This window comes from Puma concolor, chromosome B1 (assembly GCF_028749965.1).
Source record: "Puma concolor isolate L17-30 chromosome B1, mPumCon1.1.hap2, whole genome shotgun sequence".
NCBI lineage: Eukaryota > Metazoa > Chordata > Mammalia > Carnivora > Felidae > Puma > Puma concolor.
The window spans coordinates 60209992-60228675 of record NC_141670.1 but is presented as its reverse complement, the minus strand read 5'-3'; the positions used below and the strand labels follow the sequence as shown (position 1 = coordinate 60228675).

Genomic DNA, 18684 nt, shown 5'->3' with positions numbered 1-18684 from the left:
AGTTTGACAGAAGAAAAAGGCCGATAGGGAACGCGTTCCTAAGATGTTGCTAAATCAGAATGAGTTACACTTCTTACCCTAAGGGTTCCTAAATTTAGTTATTCATTGACACTCAGAACCGAGTAAACTAATGGAACTCTAGAAATTATCCTTTTACTTTAAAAGAGCATATCACAGGTTACTTTGTACTTTTTAATTTAAATGCTGCACATTCTGCTTGTACCTGCAAATCTGTAGCACCCTAGTTAAATATGAGTAGCCCTCGGGAACTGGACCCTCCCTTACCCCAAGCTCCAGCCCGGAGGATTCATTCCTTCGGGGCTGCTTCCATTACACCTCCGGCTTCCATTCCTGGCCCCGGGGAATGTTGCCCTGGAGTCAGAGTCATTGGACATTTCTTTTTAGTCTATAAAGGAAAAACAATGATAAACTGGGGGGGGGGGGGGGGGAATCATCCTGACTTGGCAGCCAACATCTCCATTGGCCTGGGGGCGGGGGTGGGGGGAGTTAAATTCTTTCCCATTATCAATTCTTCCTGAAAGTTCTGAGAAAGCCTGGTTCATCGCTGGCTGCCCTTGGAAGGGGCACCAGAAAGATGCAAACGGAGGAGGGTGGCCAGAAGGAGGGGGCGGGAAGCTTTGGCTAACCTGGGGCCGCTAGCTTAGTTAGGCTCGAGCCACGCCTCCTCTGAGGACTCTTATTTTGAAGGACCATAGACACAAGCCTTTCAGAGATTCACTGAGTCACACAGCGGTGCTGTGCAGCTCCGTATAAAGCGCCGGTACCTGCTGGTGGCCACAGCCCGCTGAGCCGGCAGGACTGGGAGTAAAGGAGCCCCGGGGCCCCCGGCTCTGAGACCCGAGGTAGGCGAGGGGGGAGTTGGCCCCTTGACTGGTAGAAATGTATGAATTAAAAGGAGCGGAGGGTTCGGTGGTCGGCGAGCTAGGGTGGGAGGGCTTTAAAAGTGGACGAGGGGGTGGGGAGCAGGGAGGCAGAGTAACTTCTAAACGCAGACTTTCCACCCGAGGAGGGTCCTTTCACGGAGCCCTCTCCCTCCCCCATGCCTGATCAGAGCAAGAATCACTGAAAACAGTTCCACGTGGGAATTTTGCTTCATCTTAACAGGATCGGGACTGGAGATGCTTTGCTGCCACGGATGATCCCTCCCTCATAAACTTTTCTGGCCTCATCCCTCGCTTATCGTGGCCCCACTCAAACGGGGATCAAACCTGTTGTGGAAGGGCAAAGAAAGCGAGGCTGGCGGAGAGTTAAGGGATGAGGGGATGACCTCATTCCCTGGCAGCTGGAGGGGGATGCAGTGGGGGAGAAAGGGTCCGTAGGGTCCGTTCATCTGGAGCCATACCAGAGCACTGCGTCCTTGCCCCTCCCCAACCCCATCCTCCTTTCTTTGGGGGAATTCACCTCAGTACCATTCAAAGAAAGTTTGCTTGTCACTTGGGGGCTTTCCCCCGATCAGGGTGCGGTGGCTGGAAGGCAGTAGGCTGGTCTTGTGAGGCTCGCTGGTGGAGAGGGGGTCTGCAGCTCCGCCCCTGCAGTTCCCGGTGGGAGCTGCTTTGTTAGCTGCGCTGGGCGGGCGCGGGCCCCTGGACGTGGCTGCAGAGTTAGCGGCGTGCAGCGCGGCCACGGCGGGGCCAACGAGAAAGGGTTCTGTGAACGGTCAGGCTGGCCCACTCTGGTATGCTGTGTGTTCAGAAATCTGCAGAGCTGGGAGCTGGCCTCCGGAGGAAACGGACCCCACCCTGGGTCTGGGGGCTTCTTCCCTGTTTGCCCTATTTAACATTCGCGGAGGTTCTGTCTGGAATGGTGAGTGGTTCTGACTCCAGAATGGGAGAGTTTGGCCACTTGAGCCCGGAGTGAGGCTAGCGAGTTTTGCACTTGCTGGGGACTGAAGGGGGCGCACAGGCATCTTTCCACCCTGCTGAGCTGGGTCTTGCTCCAGTGGCAGGCCTGGACCAGCCTAGCCCAGTTGCTGGTCTGCAGGCCAAACACCAGGAGGGTATGCATTCTTCAGACCCGGGAGTCTCTAGAGCCCCGTGCTAGCTGGATCTACATTTTGATTTCTGGTCACAGAGAACTAGTATGAGAAAGGCAGAAATGAACGGACCCGATTTTTGGAGGCATGAATTGGAAAACTAACCATCACACCCACTCCCCCACCTCCCCCATCCTCCAGGCTCAGCCTTGGTCTTAACCAACTTTGGAAACTGCCAAGTTTTGCCTTTCAGGACACCTTCTTAGTTGTGTTATGAGGCTCCTGTCAGAACTGCATCAACAACAGCCACTAAGGAAAAATTGTCCCACTAATTGTCCAGGCATTTTGGTTTGGTTTGCTTCTGGAGCTCACAACACATTAGCTTTTTTACTATATTTTCACATCCTCAAGGAAAGGGGATATTTGCAAGATCTGACAGACTTCGATTTTGTGATAAGTGAATTTTTCCTCCTAGTCTGTATACATTGATTGATCCGGGCAACAGTATGAAGTATACGCATCCGTATGCCTTAGAGTGAGTGCCTTCTTGTACTTTGAACAATAAATGCATGCTAAATAGGCAAGAGTTATATAATCAGCAGGTATTTCAACTAATTCCTGAGCTTTATTTTTTATTTATTTTATATAAAATAAGATTTATTTGATACTTATCTTTTTTTGTCTTTAGAATGAGGGTTGCCCAGTGCCCATGCCGCATCCATTAATCAGAAACTAGGCAAGTACAGCAGATAACAAACGTTCTAACCATCTAGCCAGCATTCTAACCATCTCTTCAGCTGTGTGAAAACTTGATCGGAGTGAAGAGCATGGGTAGATGGTTAAGAGAGTAACATAGCTTTCTTTTGGGGGACTGTTGGAATCCATGAGTCCTAATTTGACAGCTCGTGTAATAAAGTAGCTCACCTGCTTTGAATAGTGTAATGACTGCATGTCCAGTCTGTCGCAGGTGAGGACATTGACTAAGTAAACAATAGAGAAATGTCCTGTGTGGAGTAGCCCTGGTATGCTTCAGTATGTCTTTGTGTGCTCTAGTTGACTTTTAAGACTTTCTAAGATTAACAGAATGAAATTTAAATGCCACTCACCACATTGCACTGTGGTTGATCCCAAATACCGTACAATATTGTCATCTCTGTAGAAGGGCTGTAGTATTTGTCCTACTTGGAGAATAGTTGCTTCTTTCTACCCCCCAAAATATTATTTTCCCTAGACTGTAGTAATTCTTCTACTCTACTATATTTGAAACAACTATGTATTACTGAAATTTCCTGGAAATTGTCAAGGAGTCTGCACTGCTCAAGGTGGTAAGGATATTATTTCAAGAGGAAGTTATTAATCTGTTCAACAGTTGTTTGATTTTTACTCCCACTCTTTTTTCACAATCATTGAGAACTGCAAAAATATGTATTAGACACCATCTCCCCTTCGGTGTATGTTTCAACATAAACAATTTCATATCAAAAGGTATTGTACTTTTTCAACATTTCTTTCAGAAGATCCAGATAAACATTGGGTAATCAAAGTTCACTATGCTTCTAAAATTGCCTATTGTTCAGTATCTTGCAAAATAATTCTCTTCAAGGAGATTGGGGGTGGGAGGACAGACACTAAATATAAGCTTTAAAAATTAAAGTTATGTTAAAAGAGCACTCAACTCTTTTTTGAAAGTTAAATATATTGGTTCATCCTACTAATTAAACACATCAAATATATTGGTTCATCCTAATAATATTCTTTTGAGACACAGAACAAGAAGTGAAACTCTACCAGACTTTAAAGACAGGTGTAGGGAACATAAGAGTGTTGTCCAGGATCATACAAAGATAAAACTGAGGCACTTAATTCTGCCTAGTTCTATGTCCCAGGTTTCTGGCTCTAGAAAATCCCTGTGAGGCTACACTAATTCAAGAGCTGTTTTAAAGAGGATTTTGTCAAAGGGTAAAGAATTAGAGGTGTTAGCTGAGAAAGGTTTCATCCAAGGAGATTTTATGAATAACATGCAGTAGCCCATTCTTGTAGGGAAGGTCTGGAGATACGGTGGAAGTAAGGAAAGCCTGAGGTGTCCAGGAAGGAGAAACACCATTCTGACACCAGGGCGTTTACAGCTTTCTGCCCGACCCCACTAACTACTAATGGCACAGACTTCTTCCTGAGCAGTAAGTCTTCGCTGTCTTATGGTTATGTGCTTTAGGGTTAACCGTAATATGTAACATATGCCATTCCAGTTAGGCGAGCTCCCTTACTTGTATATTTTGGATAACGACTGCAAGGACAGAAACCGAAAATGTGGGATGGTTAGTTAACGTCTGTTCCCAGTCTCCCACTCAATGAGCGTTGGCCCAATTGCCAAAGCTTCACCACTCTGGGAAGCTAAGATGGTGATTTTCACAGTTTGGCATGGACTTTTGGAAGGCATAAAGGCTTATTTGATGGAAAAGATTTCCTCCTGAGGGAGAAGCTGCCATTTGCAGACAAGGTGTGTCAGCCAGAAGAAATGAGCAAATAACCATTTTCTGGTTTCTGTTGGCAAAATGTTGCATTTTTTTTCTCTATGTAAGTGTTAAAAATAGATTCATAGGAAGACACACAAAACCAAGTAAAAAGAATAGACACTGAAGTTTCACCAATGGGAGGGAAGAGAACTAACTTTTGTTAAATAGCTATCACTAACCAGGCTCTGCCAGATGCGTCAGGTTCTTTTGTTTGTTTGTTTGTTTACTTATTTATTTTGAGGGAGAGAGAGTTTGCAAGCAGAAGAGGGGCAGAGAGAGAGAGAGAGAGGGAGGGAGAATCCCAAGCAGGCACCTCACTGTCAGCACAAAGTTGGATGTATGAACTCACGAACTACAAGATCATGACCTGAGCTGGAATCAAGAGTCAGACACTCAACCAACTGAGCCACCCAAGCTCCCCATATTATGTTCTTTTACCACACTCAGTTCTCACAAAATTCTCTGAGCTAGACCCAACACATTTCCTGGTATTACAGAACTGGGATCAGGTACCCCATCCAAATAGAAATGAAGTTCCACTCGACTACCATACATAAGACTCTTCAACTTGATCCTCCTTTTCATGACATTTGTGATATCTTTGTGAAATTGCCAACCCTACTGAGAATTAGCAACCCTCTCCTTTCAGACGGGTTAGATTCTGAATGTGGATTTGTAAATTAGTTGCTGGGAATTCTGAACATACTTTTTTATTGAAATTATGTCCCACTTTGTGGTTAGGTTCCCAGGACAGCCCAGAAATCATAGCTGAAATATTCTGCTTTATTAATAGTACCATAGAACTGAGCCACTATATATAACATGGGTTTTGTGGGAACATGCACTCAAAGCTCCAACTTGATTTTTTTCCCAAGGTTTTTAATCCTAGCAACAATGGCTGAAAGGACCCCACCTTCTCTTTTTCCATTTAAACCCTAAAGGGAAAATAAAGGTACAGAGAAGTACATTTCCTTTCATACTCCCCTTGTGCTAACAAGAGACCCCACCCTGGAATTGCAGAGCCACGGGAAGAGAGGGTCCCAGCAATAGCTGTCTTTGTAACAGCAGAGGGGGAAGAGAATGGGAAAAGGGCCCAGGCACTAGGGCAGAAGTGAGGCCCATTTGTCAGCTATGGGACCTATTTTGGATGGCCAGTCAATGCGAGGTGCCTACTGGTTGACATTATTTCCTTACTAAACATAATTTTTACCATAGAACCTCAGTCTAGACATTAGTACTACTGAGTTGTATTTCGTTATTTTTATTTTTATTTATTTTACATTTTCTTTTTTTAAAATGTTTTTATTTATCTTTGAGAGAGACAGAGAAAGAGAGCAAGCAGGAGAGGGGGCAGAGACAGAGGGACACACAGAATCCGAAGCAGGCTCCAGGCTCCGGGCTGTCAGCACAGAACTCGATGCGGGGCTCCAACTCATGAACCGTGAGATCATGACCTGAGCCGATGTCGGACGCTTAACTCACTGAGCTACCCAGGCGCCACATATGCTCATTATTTTTAAAGTCAGGATCAGGTTTTGAATGGAATCTTTAATAATAGGAGGAAAACATATTCATAGACCTTTTCTTTTTCTTCTTGATGCCAGTCCACCAAATTCCCAAACAAGTACCTGTTTGGGACTAGGTAAACTTAGCGTAACCTTGAATGCTAATGTATAATTATTATATTGTAAGTAACCATATAATAAGAACCATTTGTTGGGCACTTCACACCAGAAAATGTGCTAAAATGTTTAACACACTTTGTCGCTTAATCCTTAACACAATCCCACAATCCCACGGTACTGTCAGCACCGCCATCTTAAAAATGACAAAAGGGAGATTTCAAGAGGGTAATTTGCCTGGAGTCACATGGATCAGAAATGGCAGGGCTGGAGCCTCATTAATTTGAAGATCCTTGAGCAAGTGCCCTGCCAACTGGCTGGACTCTGGGAATAAAGCAGTGGACACATCTGCAAAAACCCCTGCCCTTGTGAAGCTTCTATTCCAGTGGTGGGATGGGAGACAAACCATAAGCAAACTAAACACCCAGTGCTTCTGGTGGAGTTATGTGTTATGGGGGGAAATGAAGCCAGGGAGGAGGACAAGGAATGCCAGGTGGGGGTTGCAGCTTGATGAGACAAATATAGCAGAAGAGTGGCTCAAAGTCCACAAGATGAATCCAGGAGTGCTGACACAATTGTTTCCCGCAGCAAGCCATATTATTTTATAACACCAAATGTTTGAGTGTGTGCCATCTTCATCAGTCACTGAATACTCCAGCAAGCGACTGGGGAGGGATCCAAGAACAAAGGATGAAGGGCTTGACATCGTCTGTCCAAAGGCCAGTGGGATCTGGTGCACAAGCAGAGCGCTTGGGCTTTGCAAACGACACAGAGGTGGCCCCATAGTCGCCCTGGGAAGAAGGCAGTCTGCGGGCCAGAGGCAAAAGTGGACGGAAGAGACAGGGGGAGCTCATGGCAGTTCTCTACTGCGTGTTTCTGTTTTTCTCAGTGAACTAGAAAGCATGGTCATCAGTTGAGGGCAGGGGGAAAAGAACAGTTGAGGGAGTTTTGAGGACAGAGGAAGGTGTGAAACAGACACTTGGGAGAGGAGAAGCCTGAATTTGGCTGGAGAAATGTACACACAGGGTCTGCCTAAGGTCAAATTCTGACTCAACATCCACAATATATGGTACCTCAGAATTCTGAATTCCGTAGTCATGAGAAGGACTGTCTTACTGTTTTTTTCTTTACACATCACTTCAGTGGAACAGAGCCCTGCACTTAGTATATGTGTGGTTTGTGTTGTTGATTGGCTGCTGTAATAACCTACCTATGCACTTGTCCAGAAATTTCCTTTTTTAAAAATTGTCCTATCCTAATCACATTAATCTCATTCCACTCTGAAATGCTCAGATACATACACTTCCTAAAACAGACAGCACTGGTATACCAATTTATTCTATTCCTGATTATTTCACTGAGTTAATTGCTTTTTTTTTTTTAATGGTTTTATTCATTTTTCAAAGACAGAGAGATACAGAGCGCTAATGGCAGAGGGGCAGAGAGAGAGAGGGAGACACAGAATCAGAAGCAGGCTCCAGGCTCCGAGCTGTCAGCACAGAGTCCAACACGGGGCTTGAACTCATGAGCTGTGAGATCGTGACCTGAGCCAAAGTTGGATGCTTAGCCGACTGAGCCACCCAGGCGCCCCTCACTGAGTTAATTTCATCTCTCTAACATTAAGACTGAGTTTTTTAGACTCTGAAAGAGCTCTTAATGGTATGCTTTTTTTTGTATTACCTTGCAGTGGCTACATAAACCAAACCTCATCTTTACCATATTATGCCTTTGTTGAGTGCAATAAAGATGCCTTCTACTTTTGTATCATTGCTGGGTGGTTAGCACACTGCAGGGACACACTATAGGTAGTCAGCTGGGAAACAGGAAAACCAATTGCAATGGTTAGAATAATGCAGGAAATAGATATTGGTGGTTTCAGCTAAATTAGTGGTAAAGGAAGTGATTGGAGTAGTTGGGTCCAGGCAAAGTTAAAGGATAGAATTGACTGCACTTGTTTGGTATTGATGGCATGCAAAAGGTAAGGGAGTGTGTGATGCATCAAGGATTCCTCCCAGGGTCCTGCCAGATGGTGGCTGGATAGGGCCAAGAGGGACAAGAGGTGGGACAGCTCTGAAGGAGGGGCAAATTTTGTTTTGAACCTACTAAGTGGAGGTATCCAGCAGGCAATTAGATGCCTAGATCTGACGTTCTGGGAGATCAAAGTGGGGACAGTGAGTTGGCAGTTATCTCCACAGGTGGTAATTAAAGCCTTGGGGGAAGATGGCTGCCCCAAAAAGAGAGTGAAAAGAGAAAATCTGACTCAGTATTTGGGGGTGGGGGGGAGGAGTGAAGATCCTGTCATTTGACTAAGCTGTCATCTGCAACATCTGCCCAGTAACAGAATATTGAAGTTAAGCATATCCCAGTGTAAACCCACAAATGAACTAATTCAAAACTGGAGTTGGAAGAATTTGTAGTTTTTCTTGATCAAGTCTCATTTCCTACTTGTGTTCATAACCATAAATGGATGCATTTATATGGAAGGTGATCGGTGGATTAAAAAAAATCTATTTCAGGCACTTATTAATAGAGTGAATCCACACGTGCTCCATACTTTTCCTACACCTCACATCACTGTGCTGTGTAACAGTGTTGGAGCACATACTGTTCACATCAGCAACTACAGATCCATCCCGGCAAGTGACTGGAGATACCCAGGGACAGTAGATAAGGAGCTGGACCGTGCCTCTCCAAGGGGAAGCTTGTATTTGCAAGAGACAATGGTACATAAGAACTTGCAAATCTCCTTGAAAGGCAGAAAAATCATGTAGGGATAAGATGGCAGTTGTCCAAGTGCAGGCTATTCCTTGGCCCATCTTCACAACCAGCAAGAGTTGTCAGTTTGCAACACACAGAATTCTGTTTACTGTCAGTGCATCTGCTTTTCCAGAACTCTTCAAAGTGGTCGTGGATGGTCAGGTAAACCACCAGGTATGTGAAGCTGTCAGACCTTTTCTGTACTCAAGTTGGCTTCCTTGCTTTAGGAGACAAATAAGTGATAAAATCTGGCAGTGCGCTCAAGGAAGTTACTTGGAATTATTTTATATTTAGAGATTTAGATCCCAGCCCCTCACAAGCAATACCAAGGTTGAGACTTATGAAATCCATTTCTTTTGATAAGGGCCGAGTTCTCATTCCAGTAAAAAAAAATACCAGGGCTTTTGCTGCATCCCAGTAGGGTTGGTGGGTCGGGCAGCTGTCCTTCCCTCCGCCCTACAGATTAAAAAGTATAAAGTGTATAATTGGTTGACTCTGAAGGTGCAGTTATCGTAGGAACTTGCACCTCCTGACTCCCAACTCTGTTTTTCTTTTCAGCACACCAAGCATCCTGAGATGCAAGGTGATATTACCACCTGAAAGTGTGCACTCTGGGCAACTACAGAATTTTCTGAAAGCTTAAGCACAGATGGCAAATCTGGCAAAGTCCATTTAAGAACGCTGATTACAAGTTCAGGAGGAAAGGTTTTAAGGGTAAATGCTAGATGCTTCAAATCCTAAAGAGCAGTTTACCCGGGAAAAGAATCCCAACGGAAGAATCCGGTTGGGTTACCGAGGGAACCACACAATGACACTTTCTGCAACTTGGCCACCTGCCCTGGCCGGCAGCTGAGGGGAAAGTGTCACAGTGGTGTTGAGTGGACGGCTCAGCCATGGAGTGGCAGTCACTGTGTACCAGGTGCTCTGGCTGCTCCGCGTCTGTCCCCGCTGTGTACCTATAATGTCGGGAGCTCCCAGGCAGGCGCCAGGTGACTTCTATAGCTCGGCTTCGAGCTTGACCTGCCTGGTGTTTATTGTCTTCCTGACCATATCATTTTGATTTTGTCTACTCATTAAGCCAAATGCAAATCTGATAATGAGAGAGAAGGCTTATCAGATTGGATTTTTAAATAGTGGCTCCGGTTGCTTCATTTTACTGTAATGTTCTACTTACATCTATAATCAGGTCGCCTTTCAGAATGACATTGATGATGAATGATTTCACAGCCTGTGTGGTACGATAATTACTGGGTCACTGTGTTTGAAGTAAGCAAAATAAATTATGTAGCATTCACAGAGTAATACAGTACATTGTTAATATTTACTCATTTGAAGAATTAGCAAAGAATATGAGGAAGACTGATTATCTTGAGACAAAGTTTGGTGATATGGTTGGCTCTGCTCTGAAACGTGGGTGTAATTTTCTCTTTCACGCGATGGCTTAAATGGATTCTCTTCTGACTTGGAGCTAATCAGCTCATCCTTTCATTGCTGCTTTTGGTCTGGCTTCAGATACCATATCCCTTCTGCAGTTTTCATTTTAAAAAAATCGCTTTTGTTGGCGAGAGGCATTCAACTAAAATTATGAATCAGAAAAATAGGGCATTCTAGCTCTCGGCAGTCAGATTAAAGGTTAAAGTATTATGAAACCACAGGATCTGACTGAACCTGTGGGTCATATCCTGGCAAGGTTGACGTACACCTGGTGTTCTCCTTGACCACCCAGAAATCTGCATCGTGGTGTAGTTGTCTTAAGTTGTCTTAAGTTGTCTGCATCTTGGTGCAGTGAGGCTCAGAACTGTGTCAGTGACTCACAGGCCTGTTGCTTTCATGCTGCCTCCTTTTATTTTATTTTATTTTTTTTATTTTTTATTTTTTTTCTCCTTTTATTTTCTGACCTAGCTGAGGAAATGGCAGTCGGATCCCGTCTGTCTTCTGATGTGCTGGGGGTTCTCGCTCAAGCTGTTCACAGCCAGCCGTCTTTTCCCAGGCAACCCATGTTGCCCCTGGGTCTCTGCTGGCTTCTCATTAAAAAAACGACTAGATGAGGTGAGCTTCAGTATCCTTAGCTTTACTCTCCCGGTGCCATGTAAGGAGAGAAACAAAAGGGCATTCCCATCCAACTCGGCCTCTTTCCTCTTCATTTTCTTTCCATGATCTCTTGGAGGGCTTGATTAAAACATTTAAGAAGTTGATGACTTGATGGGTTGTGATTCCCTAGTCTTGGAGAAGTAGAAAGCTGTATCTCAGACATCAGTAAATGACACATTGTTGTTTACATCATAAACCTGAGCGTGATCAGTAAAACTGTATTAGATGTAAAAGCTTCACAGAGATCCCAGGTGCCAGTTACGCCCCTCCCCCCCAAAAAACGATAGAGATGTTGAAACAAATGTGTGATTGTGTAGATATCATAGTAGTCAAAGACCAGGGAAGTATATAATGTCATCTGACCTCACTCTAGCTTCTGTGGCTTTGCCAGGAAGGGATTCTAAAGGCAGTAAGGTTTACCATCAGTAGGCCATGTAGCATAAATAAAAGACTTCCTTGCAAACGTTTTAGAATTTTGTATGCTAATTTATATTTCAGGACATAATACCCTTTGGGTATACTGTAATTTGGGAAACGGAGGATAATTAATGAGTTGGAGCAACCCCTGAGCTAGGGTAACAGAAAGTTTAGCTTGCAAAAATCATAGGTTCCATCTGGTCAGTTTATCTTCTGTTTAGCTCAAGTCAGAGGAAATTTACATAGTTTAAAAAGAGCATTTATAGTTTACATTTGATTTTCAGCGATCCCAGTTCCTAGACCTCAGGATAAACAGACTGCATATAGTACTTATGTACTGTGTGAGTTATGTTGACATAAGGCTGCAGCCATAGCCCATTATTCTAGGTAATAATTATACTATAATCAGAAAGTCTTCCCATTGTACAGTGGTTTTGAACTGTACGTTAGTAAATGCTTTTGCTGTTTTAATAGTCAAGTAGATTCATCACATGAATTAGAGGTCTTCCATATTAGGCTTTTGGAGACACAGCCATCCTGGGGAACACATGAGGTCTTCGAGAAAAATGGAGCCTAACTGAATGCAGAGGCAAGCAGAGTAAAGAATTCAGTCAAATGATGTCATCCCAGAGAAGCAAGCCCATGCCCGAAAAACTGGCAGCAGCTTACCCATACCAGGCCACCTGAGACATTTCCTGGGCTGGAAACAATGTTACGGAAATGGAACTTCCCTGCCAAATTTACCACACCTTGCCCAAGCATGGGTACCTCTCATATTGCCTCAAGAATAATCACAGCTTTACAGCACATCTACCAAGAACTTCCGTGAAAGTGAAGAAGGAATCAGTCATGCTTGTAATTTAGCAGACTAGAGGACAGTGTAGATGTGCTTCCCCTGCCCATTAAAAGTGAGGCTTTTAGAGGTACCTGGGTGGCTCAGTCGGTTGAGCATCCAACTCTTGATTTCAGCTCAGGTCATGATCCCAGGGTCATGGGATTGAGCCCCACCTCGGGCTCTGTGCTGAGCATGGAGCCTGCTTAAGGTTCTCTCTCTCCCTCTCTCTCCCTTTCCCTCTTCCTCCCCCTCTCCCTGTCCTTCAGCCCCTACCCCCCAACTCTCTCTAAAACATAAATAAAAATAAATAAAAATAAAAATGAGGGTTTTACAGTGTGCATTTACTGTGAACTATTATCCATGAGAAAGTAATGTATCTGGCTGTGAGAATCAAATAGCTTTGTCTTTTGTTTGGTTTCAGACCACAATTCCTCCAGAAAACAATGACTACATTATCGTTAAAAATTAATAATCATGACTGTGCCTGGAAGTAAAGGTTGCTTTTTTTTTTTTTAATGTTTATTTATTTATTTTGTGTCTGTGTGAGAGAGCCCAAGCAGGGGAGGGGCAGAGAGAGAGGGAGACAGAGAATCCCAAGCAGTCTCCACACTGTCAGCACAGAGGCCAGTGTGGAGCTCCAGCTCATGAACCATGATATCATGACCTGAGGCGAAACCAAGAGTTGGGTGCTTAACCGACTGAGCCACCCAGGTGCCCAAGATTGCTTTTGACTGGTCTTTCTCTCTACCCAAATCCACCTGAATAGCTTTATTCATTCATTCAATAAATATTTAATGGTACTGTTAATTTTCAAAGTGTTGTTATATACCTTCTATATTCTTACAACAATCCTGTGAAATCCTTTTTATCCTTTAAAAATGTCACACACATATGTATATATATATGAATATATATGTGAAAATTCATATATATGTGTGAAATTTTTAAAGAATAAAATACACACACACACACACACACACACACATACACATACACACATACACACACCTCTGTTTTAGAGGAGGAAAAAACGAACCTTGAGAAGGGGGAGTATTTCCCAGAGTGGTCAGGTAGCATAGAGCTCGCTCACTCAGCTTCCCTCACCGTGCCCTAGACTCCACTCACAACCACATGCCCTCGATGTACAAGACTGCGTGACTGCTGTGGTATTCTTTAACCCATAGAATTCTAATTTTATCTAAGATTTATTAGAATATATGAGGTAAAAAAAAGTTGTGCCACAGGGAATTGAACTAAAACATCCTACAGCAGATTTTCCCTGCCAACTTCCTAATAAATGAAGGGTGAGTTCCAAACACTAAAAAGTTACCATTGGAGTATGACATGCTTTAAAATCTTTCCATATGCTTTTTAAAAAGCTAGCAAATAAATCCGGTATTATTCATTTACTCAGCAGACACTTACTCAATGTGTCCTACACTCAGCAGGTCCCCGAATGAGTAAGGAAACGTTGGCCAGGCCCTCTCTTAGACTGGGGGAGACAGGAGCCCGCAGCAGAATGCATTGGTGAGGACTATGCATCGAAGCGGATAAGGGGATGCAAAGCCCTCAAAGGAAAGGGTGCGTGTTCAGCCCCAGAAGCACCAGGGGAAGCTTCAGGAGACAGCTGAGACCTGACCGCAGACCAGTCTGAAAGAAGTTGAAGCTGGGTGGAAAAGGCAGCTTGGCTCCACACCCAAAAACTCAGAGGTGGAGAGAAGGTTATGTGCCTGGAGGGTGGCGGGCACTTGTATGGCTGGAGAGGATCCCACGTGGACGGAGCTGGGGAAGGCTTCACCAGAGAGAGACAGGCCCTGCCTGTCACACTGAAGTGTCATGGGAAGTATGCAAATCACTTTTTCGGTGAAGGGATACAGGCACAGATTGGTCAAAATATATCCCATATGTCTATATAATGTGAGAAATCTTTCTAGATACTTTTATAAAGTATTTATCTTAGTATTTTAGGGCCTGTTTATCACTTCTTACTAACCCCTTTATTCTTCTTTCAGTAACATTATCTGATTTCGATTACCCATAAGACAGGTGGTTATGAGTTTAAGAGACTCCAAAATCATAACTTTCTTAAGAAAGATTATATAAAGAATTCGACAAATGTTGGTGGGAACTGGAGCCATGGTTGTAAATATTAACGTGATGTATTCTTCCAAAGGACTTGAGAGTCCTTTTCAGAGTGGTTTGTGAAAAACTCTCAGAGGTACCACAAATTTAAATTAAAGTAGTCTGAATGAGTGAAGCTTCCTCTTCCTGTAGTTGGAGATAGCAAATAGTTGTTCCAGGATCGTTGTTCTTGCTCCTCTCACTTCTTTCCCTTCCTGGTGGTCCCTTTGGCCAGTTCATTACTAAATTATCTGCTCTAACATGAATTCAACTACTAATGTTATGACTTCACTCTTAAAACACCCCATGAACCAGGTATAGCACAACTGGTGAAAAAGCCTCTAGTTTGACAACACATCCTGATTAGATCTCTTCTTCAAACAGTACTTCCTGCAACCTCCCTCCTTCCCTTCTCCAACAAAATTCACTCTTTTATCACGAATGTGCAGATATTAACTTGTACATTTGGTGCAATTTTACACCTCTACACACTTTACCACTTTCATTCTTAGATATAAGATCCAGAACAGGAAAATACATTGGAAGTGCTCTGTGGATCCACTATATGCAGTCAAGGTGAAGATTCAAGTTCATACGTCATTTGTTTTCTCATGTTTTCTTTTATAACTTGAATAACTGAGAGCTAAATTTTTCTATTTGATATGTGTAATGTAAGTGGCTGTAAGTACCTGGTGATCATCTTAAACTTAAGGCCTTAAATAACAAACAAGGCATCAGTATCCATATTAGTAATATCTGATCAACAAAGAGTTTCCTTTATAAGAGGGAGAAAGAAAGAAGAGGCGCCTGGGTGGCTCAGCTGGTTAAGTGTCCAACTCTTGACTTCAGCTCATGTCATGGTCTCACAGTTCATGAGTTCAAGTACCGCGTCGGGCTCACAGTGCTGACAGCATGGATCCTGCCTGGGATTCTTTGTCTCCCTCTCTCTCTGCCTCTCCCCTGCTCGCTCGCTCTGTCTCTCTCTCTCTCTCTCTCTCAAAATTAAATAAATAAGCATTTAAAAAAAAAGAGGGAGAAAGAGGTACAATTATTTTGTAGTTGTCTTATGTGAATTTTAAGTACTGGTCCTGTAGGGAGAGCAAGTCTGGGGCATAAGAGATAACCTTAGGGAGCAATCATGTGGAATTTGTAGCTTGCTCTTTGCAGGTGGCCTGTATGTCATGGTAGTGAAATTGCAACAGAAGATTTATTACAGTAATTAAAGTGACTGGTTGTCATTCAGACTCCTGTAAGGCACAGTCTACCCAGAGTAAGCTAATGGTCTGTTCATTGCAAGTCTGCCAGTAATTAAAGACTATTCTGAAAAGAAGAGATTCTGAAAATGTGGTCCCCATACCAACAAGATCAGCATCACCTAGAAAACTGTTAGCAATTTAAATTCTTGGGCCCCATCCCAGATCTACTGAATCAGGAACTCTGAGGATGGGGCCCAGCAATCTGGTTTCTCAACCTTTCTAGATAATTCTGATGCCTACAAACGTTTGGGAACCAGTCCTGTAAAGGAGTATGTTGTTCCTTAAATAAGTAAGATTTGAAAATGATGATCTACCAAATGCCAGGACATCCATTTCTTACCCAAAGCAGTACCTTCTTTTTTGGCTGGCCGTATTACCGCGAAAAAATGTCAATTTGGCAATTAAGACCAAAGCCAAACAAAGTTTTAATGCTTGCTAATGAAGAAAAAGCCTGAAATTAGTGGACTAGCTAAAAGCAGACTGGCTTTCAGAGCTGCCCCATCTTCCATCCTGGTTTTAAAAGCTTCTTAATTAATTTGAAAGTTCAGTTGGAAAAAGATTGGAAAAAGATCATCTATTCTTTCCTCCTTTTTCAGATAAAGATATAGTCGTAAGATCTTTTTGAGGGCAATTTGGCTGCAATCATTGAAATGTAAAATTCACATACCCTTTGACCTGACAATTTCTAGAAATTTTTCCCACAGAAAACTCAAAACAAATATGCAAGTTGTGCAAGGATCTTCATTGTTAACACTATTTGTGCTAATGAGTCCTTGAGGAGAACATGTCCGTCATTAATAAAGAATGGCATATCTGTACTATGGAATGCCGTGAGGCCATTGAAAATCGTGAAGTGCATCTGTGTGTGCTGACGTGGATGGATAGCCATGATATGTTGTTGAAAGATAAAAGATCCCTTAGGGAAAATGCAGACACACGATCCAATTTTTGTGGACAAACAAAAATCCAAACTATAAACATAAATGTGTTATATGTATTTATATTTGCATAGTTCTGGAAGGAGAGCTTTAAAGTATTAACAGTGGTTTTCCCTGGTGGGTGGTGATGGGGAAGAATTTTCACTTTTACTTTATTATTCAAGTAGTTTCACTTTCTTATACTTGAATTTCCCACAATGAGTATGTATTCCTTTGGGGACAATAATTAGGAAGAAACTAAGTCCTCAGAATATTAAGAGAGAGCTAATTAGCAGTAGAACAAACTCTGGCACCCCGATCTCCTATTTCCCGATAGGTGTTGCTCGGCATTATTTTTCACTTCCCCATAATGGAGTTACTCAGAATTTTAGAGCAAGAATGTAGCCTAATCTAATTATACTTGTAGGAGACTGAGCCTAGTGGGGCTGAGTGATGGAGAGGGGTCTCCTCAGATTGTGGCTGAGGGAGGAAGCAGGTAGAGGCCCTTCCCAACCCCCTGGAGACATGAAAGTGAATCAAAGTAAAGGGAGGCTTCATGCTTGAAATTCATGGTCACTCTTGAATATGAGCCTGCCACTTTGTCTCCTCTTAGGGCCTATCCTTGATGGGTTCCAAGACTAATAACAAAAGCCAGAAATTTGTGTAATTTAAAGATTGAATGTACTTATTATCTTGGTGGGTGGTGACTGGAAGCCAGGGCTACTGAGCAAGAACCAGGATTCATTAACTGCCTTTCAACCCGGCAAGTATGCCATATAGAAGGACCTGACTTGGAACTCCTCTCTTCTCCCACTGCCTCTCCCTCTCATCTTAAAAGAAGGCTTCTCATATCATTACAGATGATAAAATAATTTGAAGAAAATGTAAGCAAACTCAGTATAGGAAAGAGACAGTACTCCAGGTAGTTGTCAAACTTAGAATTAAGCTCATCGGAGTTCTGCGTTCTGGTGGAATTCAAACCCTCAATATGGAATATACTTTCGTTCTGTACCTTTAGTAGTAGAAAGGAAAGGCTTAGATTCACAAAATGTGTTTTGTGCTGAATAATTGTCCTGAATCATAGTCTTTAGCAAAGGAATGAGAAGATTCTACTCTGTGACTGTATTTCATTTTTGAACTTCATCAATGTCAAAGCCTCTTGGAACTCTTATTTCCGGAAGAAAGAAAGAATTTCAAGATATTTGTTCTCCACCGTGATTTGTAATTTTATTAACTTCTTGAAGTTTATTTCTTTAAAGTTTATTTATTTTGAGAGAGAGGGGGAGAGAGAGAATCCCAAGCAGGCTCTGCACTGCAGCACAGAGCCTGACAAGGAGCTCGAATTCATGAACCCTGAGATCATGACCTGAGGTGAAGCCAAGAGTCAGACGTTTAACTGACTGAGCCACCCAGGCACCCTTGTAATATGATTAACCTCTGAGGTCACTGCAGACACAAATGAACTTCCCCTTAAAATGTAACAGAAGAGTACTTTACACTCAGTAGAGAGGGGATAGGTTATTTTGCAACTGTTCCTGTAGGGTGTAAGAAGGTTTTTTTTCCTTAAATCAGAGTATACAACTCAGTCCTCAGCATGAGAGCCACTTAACATCTGAACGTAAATGAGTCCAGTGTATTACAACGTTCTCTTTTCATTCTCGGCCGCAGCCCAACCCCCTGTTATAGTATTCTTGAATGTATTCACGTTCCGACCGGGCACGGCAGTAGACTTTCGTCCTTATCTTTCCTTGGCAACTGATAGCGTCAGAGGAAGAGATAAGCCGCCCCTGGAGAACTGAGCCATAATGGGTTCCAGACCTGGACATGCCCTCTGCGCAAGCATTTCTTTTGAAGACTCGGGGTTACATTAAGTGTTTGGGAAGTTTTGTTGTTTGCTGCTCAAGCAGCCAGATCAGATTTGCTTCATTGTAGAAACTGCAGCCAGGGACGAGGTATACATTTTTAAGGTGATCTCTCATGCTCCGGCGCACTTAGCTGTGGAAAGGAAAAGGAGGAAGGAGACAGTATGTTTTGACATGTGACAGTTTCTGTAGCAACGCTGAATTCATGGACAGGGTTGCAGAGAACCTGATGTCTGCTCTTAAAAGTCTGAATTGAATTCCTACTAGATTCTGAGATCTTAGAAGAGATTTCAGTACAAA

At 43.1% G+C, this 18684-nt stretch overlaps 1 protein-coding gene and 1 long non-coding RNA gene across 8 annotated transcripts in view; both read left to right on the top strand.

The window, feature by feature from the left end:
• The window catches only part of PALLD (palladin, cytoskeletal associated protein), a 406810-nt gene that overhangs the window by 317434 nt on the left and 70692 nt on the right, over positions 1–18684 (top strand). The gene's annotated exons all lie outside the window — the stretch shown is intronic.
• LOC147581663 (uncharacterized) lies at positions 484–13035 on the top strand. The gene is made up of 2 exons (XR_015250138.1): positions 484–863; positions 11910–13035. It is a non-coding gene; the product is annotated as an uncharacterized LOC147581663 (long non-coding RNA).